This window comes from Lynx canadensis, chromosome B1 (assembly GCF_007474595.2).
Source record: "Lynx canadensis isolate LIC74 chromosome B1, mLynCan4.pri.v2, whole genome shotgun sequence".
Lineage (NCBI taxonomy): Eukaryota > Metazoa > Chordata > Mammalia > Carnivora > Felidae > Lynx > Lynx canadensis.
In genome coordinates, this window is record NC_044306.2 from 181,166,022 (window position 1) to 181,172,366 (window position 6,345).

Below are 6,345 nucleotides of genomic sequence, written 5' to 3' on the forward strand. Positions count from 1 at the left end.
AGATAGTATCTTTCTTTAAAGCCTCATAAAGACACATGCAACAGTATTCTAGCTAAATTTCATGAATGAATGAATGAATGAATGAAGTGGGTGATAAAATCTGCTTGTAACTTTCTGGACAGAGTTTCTGTCAGACCGCTAAACTTTGCTATTTTAAATGTTTATTTTTGAGAGAAAGAGCACACGAGCAGGGGAGTAGGAGAGAGAGAGGAAGACACAGAACCTAAAGCAGGCTATGGGCTCTGAGTTGTCAGAACCCAGAACAGTTTGTGGGCTTGAACCCACAAACAGTGAGATCATGACCTGTCGAAGTTGGATGCTTAACCGACTGAGCCCCCCAGGAGCCCCTTGCACGCTATCTTAAAGTCTAGCCTATGTAACATGGTTTTTTTATACCATTTTTTGTGCAAGTAAGGAGGACTCTACACAATATTTCTGCTATTTCACATGTCTTCTACACATTCTATCGATGAATATTCTAATACCTATTATGTCAAGTGACAAAGTCTCAGTAGGCAGTTTGATCAGTGATAAAGGTAACTGAAGCAATAGTCATCTCTGAATGTGAGTTTGGGATTTGAATTTTTCAAATCGGAATGAACCATCTCTGAAGAGCTCTCCCTGCCTGAGATTCTTCAGATTACTAACGACCAACTGAGGGTCGATGAAAACACATTTACACATATTTGTCACTTCGCCTGTGTTGAAAGATTTTAAAGCAAATTGCTGGCAGTATATGAGCTCTGTGTGCAGGTTTATTGGTATATTTCTCTATATCTCAGTCCTAATCGGTATGGGTCAGTTGGTCAATTCTATCTACTGTCATTTCTTCTTTAACAGCTGTTTTGAAAATGTGAATGTGTTCCAACATGGTGGATATATTAAGGAACAGTTTGGGTGAAACATGAATTTCATATTTACTTATGGGCAATTTGGTCCTTTAGAAACACTAAATGATGCAGGATACCGTCCCCAGATGAACTGAGCCTCGTGGGAAATGCAAACCACATATATTCATGTGCCTCAACATCTATTTGTTACTCTAGTTCACAGTGTGTGTGACGATCCACACCCATTCGCGTGTGGTGTTACAACTCCCCCCTGACCTCAGATAACCCTCCTAATTTCTTCTACCACTGCATAATCAATGGTGGACTCTCTCCAAATAAAATATTTTGTGGTATTTTAGCATTTATGTAATTCTTAATGTGTAACATTTTACCTTTTTTTGGTTATTTTGTTTGTTGGATTTTAAATGTATCACTGATGACATCTTGAGTGCTGTGCCATAACCAAATTTTCCCAATAAGCTCCATGGTTGATTTGTTTTTTTTAGGGCTGGATTTTATATAGCCAGGCAATTTCTAGGAATACATATTAGGCTTTATTGCAGAACTGACTATATTTACAGTCAAGTTTCCTACATAGTATTTTCAGATGTCTCCTGTACTGGCAAGAAGTACAAACAGTTCAGAAGCTACGTGTATAGAATCTACCCAATTCTATAGCTACTTTTTTGCTGCTGTTGTTTTTGGTAAGGTGTAGTAGTCTATGACCTAGGCATATTTAGGTAAAAGTGTGATTCTAGATAAGCCATGGGGCTATTTGGAAAAGCAAACTCATATTGTAGTTTGTTTGTTTTTCCATCATTTAAGTTGGAATTTGCTCTGATTGTTAGGTTTAGTTTTCTCCAGTCCATCTATCACAGAGTCTTACATGTAATAAATTCTTAATACTCAATGAGTGAACATGAGAATGAATGAACTGTAAATACCCTCAAAAGAATAGCTGGGGGACGACAACAACAACAACAAAAGGAACTACTGGATATTTCCCCCTAAATAAACCATGGACAGAGCCAGAATCGTCTGATAGGTAATGGTGACACTTGCCAGCCTGGAACTGATGTCAATTTGCCAAAGTCATGGCCAGTCCACACAGACACCAGCTATTCCTTTGTTAAAAACAGAGTGTAGGATCGTCTTTTCAGTCTCCCTAAAAGACCACTGTGTTGTTCAATTGATACAGTAATAATTGTGTCATTATTTAAACTGAAGGAAAAGATTTGAAAATAATTTTCTGTCTTGTATATATAGTTACAGAACCAGAAAAATATAACAATGTTAAAAAATATAGTCTGAATTAATGTTGAATCAAATGTATAGAACCAGTGCGATTTACTATGTAAGAAGCTTCATTGTCAATATAGTCAATTCTGCAATAAAGACTCCTACGTATTCCTAGAAATTGCCTGGCTCCATAAAGTCCAGCCCAGTGCGAATTTACCAAATATTAACTCCATGAATCCTGTTAACTCCTATGCTCAATAATAGCATCCCAGATAGTAGTCCACATCCACTGGTTCTCAGTATGATTGGGTACTAGTAGTAATAATAGGCAGGGAATTTAAAGTATTTTCTGGTCAATCTGTTGTGCTGTTTCAATGACCTTCTTTGGACTATATGGGTCATTGACTGAAAGCTTTATGTTGTAACCATAGAGCTTTTGGTCGTTCAAAATGAAGTTTGTAGGTATACTATTTCTAGGGAAAGCAGGATCCCATTAAATGGGATCCACACAATTGGAAAGCTTTGTCAGAATTTTCTTACATGTATGTATGCACCTTAATTATTTCTGTTTAAGTAGATGAACCTGAGATTCTGTAAAATCCTAAATTACCTATTGAAATATTAGCAAGTATTTGGAGTAATCAGTATATTCATATTCTTCTGAATGAAAATAATTTGAAAAGGTGTGATACATGGATTATTTATATCCAGGCTGAAAGAAATCATCCAGTGAAGCAGAACACTTTGGAATGGAAACATGCACAGTTTTGGGTCATTCAGACTGCAGTGAAAATATAGCGTTTGCCACCAATTACCTATAATCTCTGCCTTTTAAAAAAATTTTTTTTTTCAACGTTTATTTATTTTTGGGACAGAGGGAGACACAGCATGAACGGGGGAGGGCAGAGAGAGAGGGAGACACAGAATCGGAAACAGGCTCCAGGCTCTGAGCCATCAGCCCAGAGCCCGACGCGGGGCTCGAACTCACGGACCGCGAGATCGTGACCTGGCTGAAGTTGGACGCTTAACCGACTACGCCACCCAGGCGCCCCTGTGCCTTTTTTATTTAACTGTAATAAGTCTCAGGATATTCACCTATAAAATGGATATATTTTGCCTACCTTATAGTAGTTGTAATATTATCTCAATAATTTTTTATATTACATATCTGGCATATGCATTCTATGTACAAAAATATTGGTGGTCAATCTTCTCTTAATTGTGATTCTAGTTTTAAATGATATTTTGTGACCATTCAATAACTCATGTCGATTTATGGGCTACACTTGATTTCTAAAAGTATTTTGTTAGGTTATTGAAAGAACTGATACTATAAATACTTATAGCGCTAATAGGATAAGAATTTTCCAAAACTGAATCAAACCAATGAAAGCCCTTCAAGACTATGGCACCCTTCAAGCTTTGTCCAAACTTAATTTTCCTTTGGATAAAAATGGCTAGGTTTCCAATAAATCATTCAAATAACTATTCACTCTAAGATACAAGATAACTATCTGTGCTAATGCAGACAGATTTTGTTGTGAGTGACTATCATAGTGTGAAGTTCACATTTTTGGTGACTAAGCTTTAAAAGAAAAGCCTGTCATATTTCTGGATAGAGAAACTAAGGGAAGGAGCCTCAGGCATAGGCCACAGAGGAAATCCCAGAATAGAGAGGACCAGAGAGAATAGTTGCATCAAAGTTAATCTGTAGGCTCTGCTATTGTGTCTACCTGACTTATTACCAGTATCATGTATGGTAGACAGGACATTCTAAACTGAGATCCAAATGGTTACACCTTTTGAACATGACATTTTTTTTTTTACTTTGAATCTTTCCAAATTAATGTCAGATAAAACCAAAACACCCTTTGAAGCTATGTAACAGAACCCAAAGAAATAGAAATACAAAGAGTGAGTGGTAGCCAGAGTGATGGTGGAGACTTTGTCCCAACACAAGCCTAAGATGCCTCGATGATGCCATAGTTGTTCCTGTCATATTTTTGTATCAGCTTTTCAAGTGAACAGTAACTGGTGTTGCATCAATGATATCCATGATGTCTAGAACAAAATCCCAAATTGTTCAATATAAAAAGCCATATTAAAAAATAAAGGGAAAGAAAATTACCATTTTAAAATATGCAAAAGAATTGAAAAATACTCCATGTATTGAGAAAATTCAATGCACAAATTTTGAAAAATCAACCAATAGTAGAAAAATTCACCAACTTAATGGCAAGTATGGAAAAACTTTCAGGTAACGAAAGCCATGATTTAAAACAATCTTTCTAAGAATTAAAAAAAAAAAAAAAAGAAAGGAAAGGAAGGAAGACAGGAAAACGGGGAAAGAAGGAAGACAGGAAGACGGGGAAGGGGCGGGAGGGAAGGAAATCATATAGTATTTTCCTTTCTCTGACTCATTTTACTTAGCATAATACCCTCTACGTACATCTGTGCTGTCACAGATTAAAAAAAAAAAAAAGTCTCAGTAGGCAGTTCCTTCCTTTTCTTCCTCTCTTCCCTTCCTTTTTCCTCCTCCCTTCCCTTCCTTCCATCAGTTTGTATTCCTACCAAGAGTGAATGAGCATTCCTTTTTCTCCACATTCTCACCAACATTTGTTTCTTAGGTTTTTGATTTTAGCAATTCTGACAGTTTTGATTTGTGTTTCCATGATGATGAGTGATGTTTAGCATCTTTTCATGTGTCTGTCAGCCATCTGGATGTCTTTGGAGAAGTGTATGTTCACGTCTTTTGCCCATTTTTTCATTGGATTATTTGTTTTTTGCGTGTTGAATTTTATCAGGTCTTTGTATACTTTGGATACTAACCCTTTATTGGACAGGTCATTTGCAAATTGTTTTCACTGTTTAAAATCTTTTGTAGTTTCATATAAATTTTAGGATTATTCTGGTTCTAATAAAAACACTCTTGGTATTTTGATAGAGATTGCATTAATTCTATAGATTGTTTTGGGTGGTACAGACATTTTAACACACCTAATTCTTCAAATCCATGATCGCAATGTTTCTTTCACTTATTTGTGTTGTCTTAAATTTCTTTAGTCAATGTCTTACGGCTTTTAGAGCACAGATCTTTTATCTGTTTAAATTTATTTCTATGTGTTTTATTCTTTTGATGCAATTGTAAATGGGATTGCTAACATTTTTTTCCTGTTACTTCATTATTAGGGTATAGAAAAGCAACAAACTTCTGTATATTGCATTCTGAAACTTTACTAAATTTATTAATTTGAACTTTTGGAACTTTTTGTGTGGTGGAGTCTTCAGGGTTTTCTAGATATAGTATTACATCATCTGCAAATAGTGACAAATTTACTTATCAATTTTGGGTGCCTTTTCTTGTCTAATTTCTGTGACTGGGACTTTCAGTACTTCAGTGGTGAGTGTGGACCTCCGACTCTTATTCCTGATCTTAGAGAAAAAGCTTTCAATGTTTCACCATTGAGTATGCTGAAGCTGTGGGTTTGTTATCTATGGCTTTTATTACGTTGAGGTATGTTCCCTCCAAACTGACTTTATTGAGAGTTTTTATCATGAATGGATGTTGAATTTTGTTAGATGCGTTTTCTGTATCTGTTTAGACAATCATTTAATTTTAATCCTTTATTTTGTTAATGCAGTGTTTCATTTTGATGGATTCACAGGTGTTGAACCATCCTTGCATCCCTGAAATAAATCCCACTTAATAATGTTCTAATGTGGTGTTGAATTTGGCTTGCTAATATTTTTTGAGGGTTTTTAAAACATCGATGTTCATCAGGTATATTGGCCTATAATTTTATTTTATTATTTTTTTTTATTTTTTAGTGTCTTTGGTTTTCATACCAGGGTAATGCTGGCCTTGTAAAATAAATTTTAGAGGTATTGTTTTCTCTCTATTTTTTTTTTTTGAAATAACTTAAGGATAGGTATTGACTCTTAGATACTTGGAAGAATTCGCCTGTGAAGTTGTCTGATTCTGGCCTTTTGTCTGCTGGAATTTTTTTACTACAGATTGAATTTTATTACTCATAATCAGTAATAAGTGTTCAGATTTTCTACTTCTTCCTGATTCCTGTTCTCCTCTCTGTGGCTTTCTTTAATGTTATACTTGGGTTGTTTTTTTATTTATTTGTTGTTATCTGTTGTAAGATTTTGGCTTGTGATTACCATAAAGTTCATATATGATGTCCTATGTATAAACCAGTCTATTTTAAGTTGATGGTTAGTTAAGTTTGGTTTAAATATATTCAATGAGCACTACGTTTTTACTTAC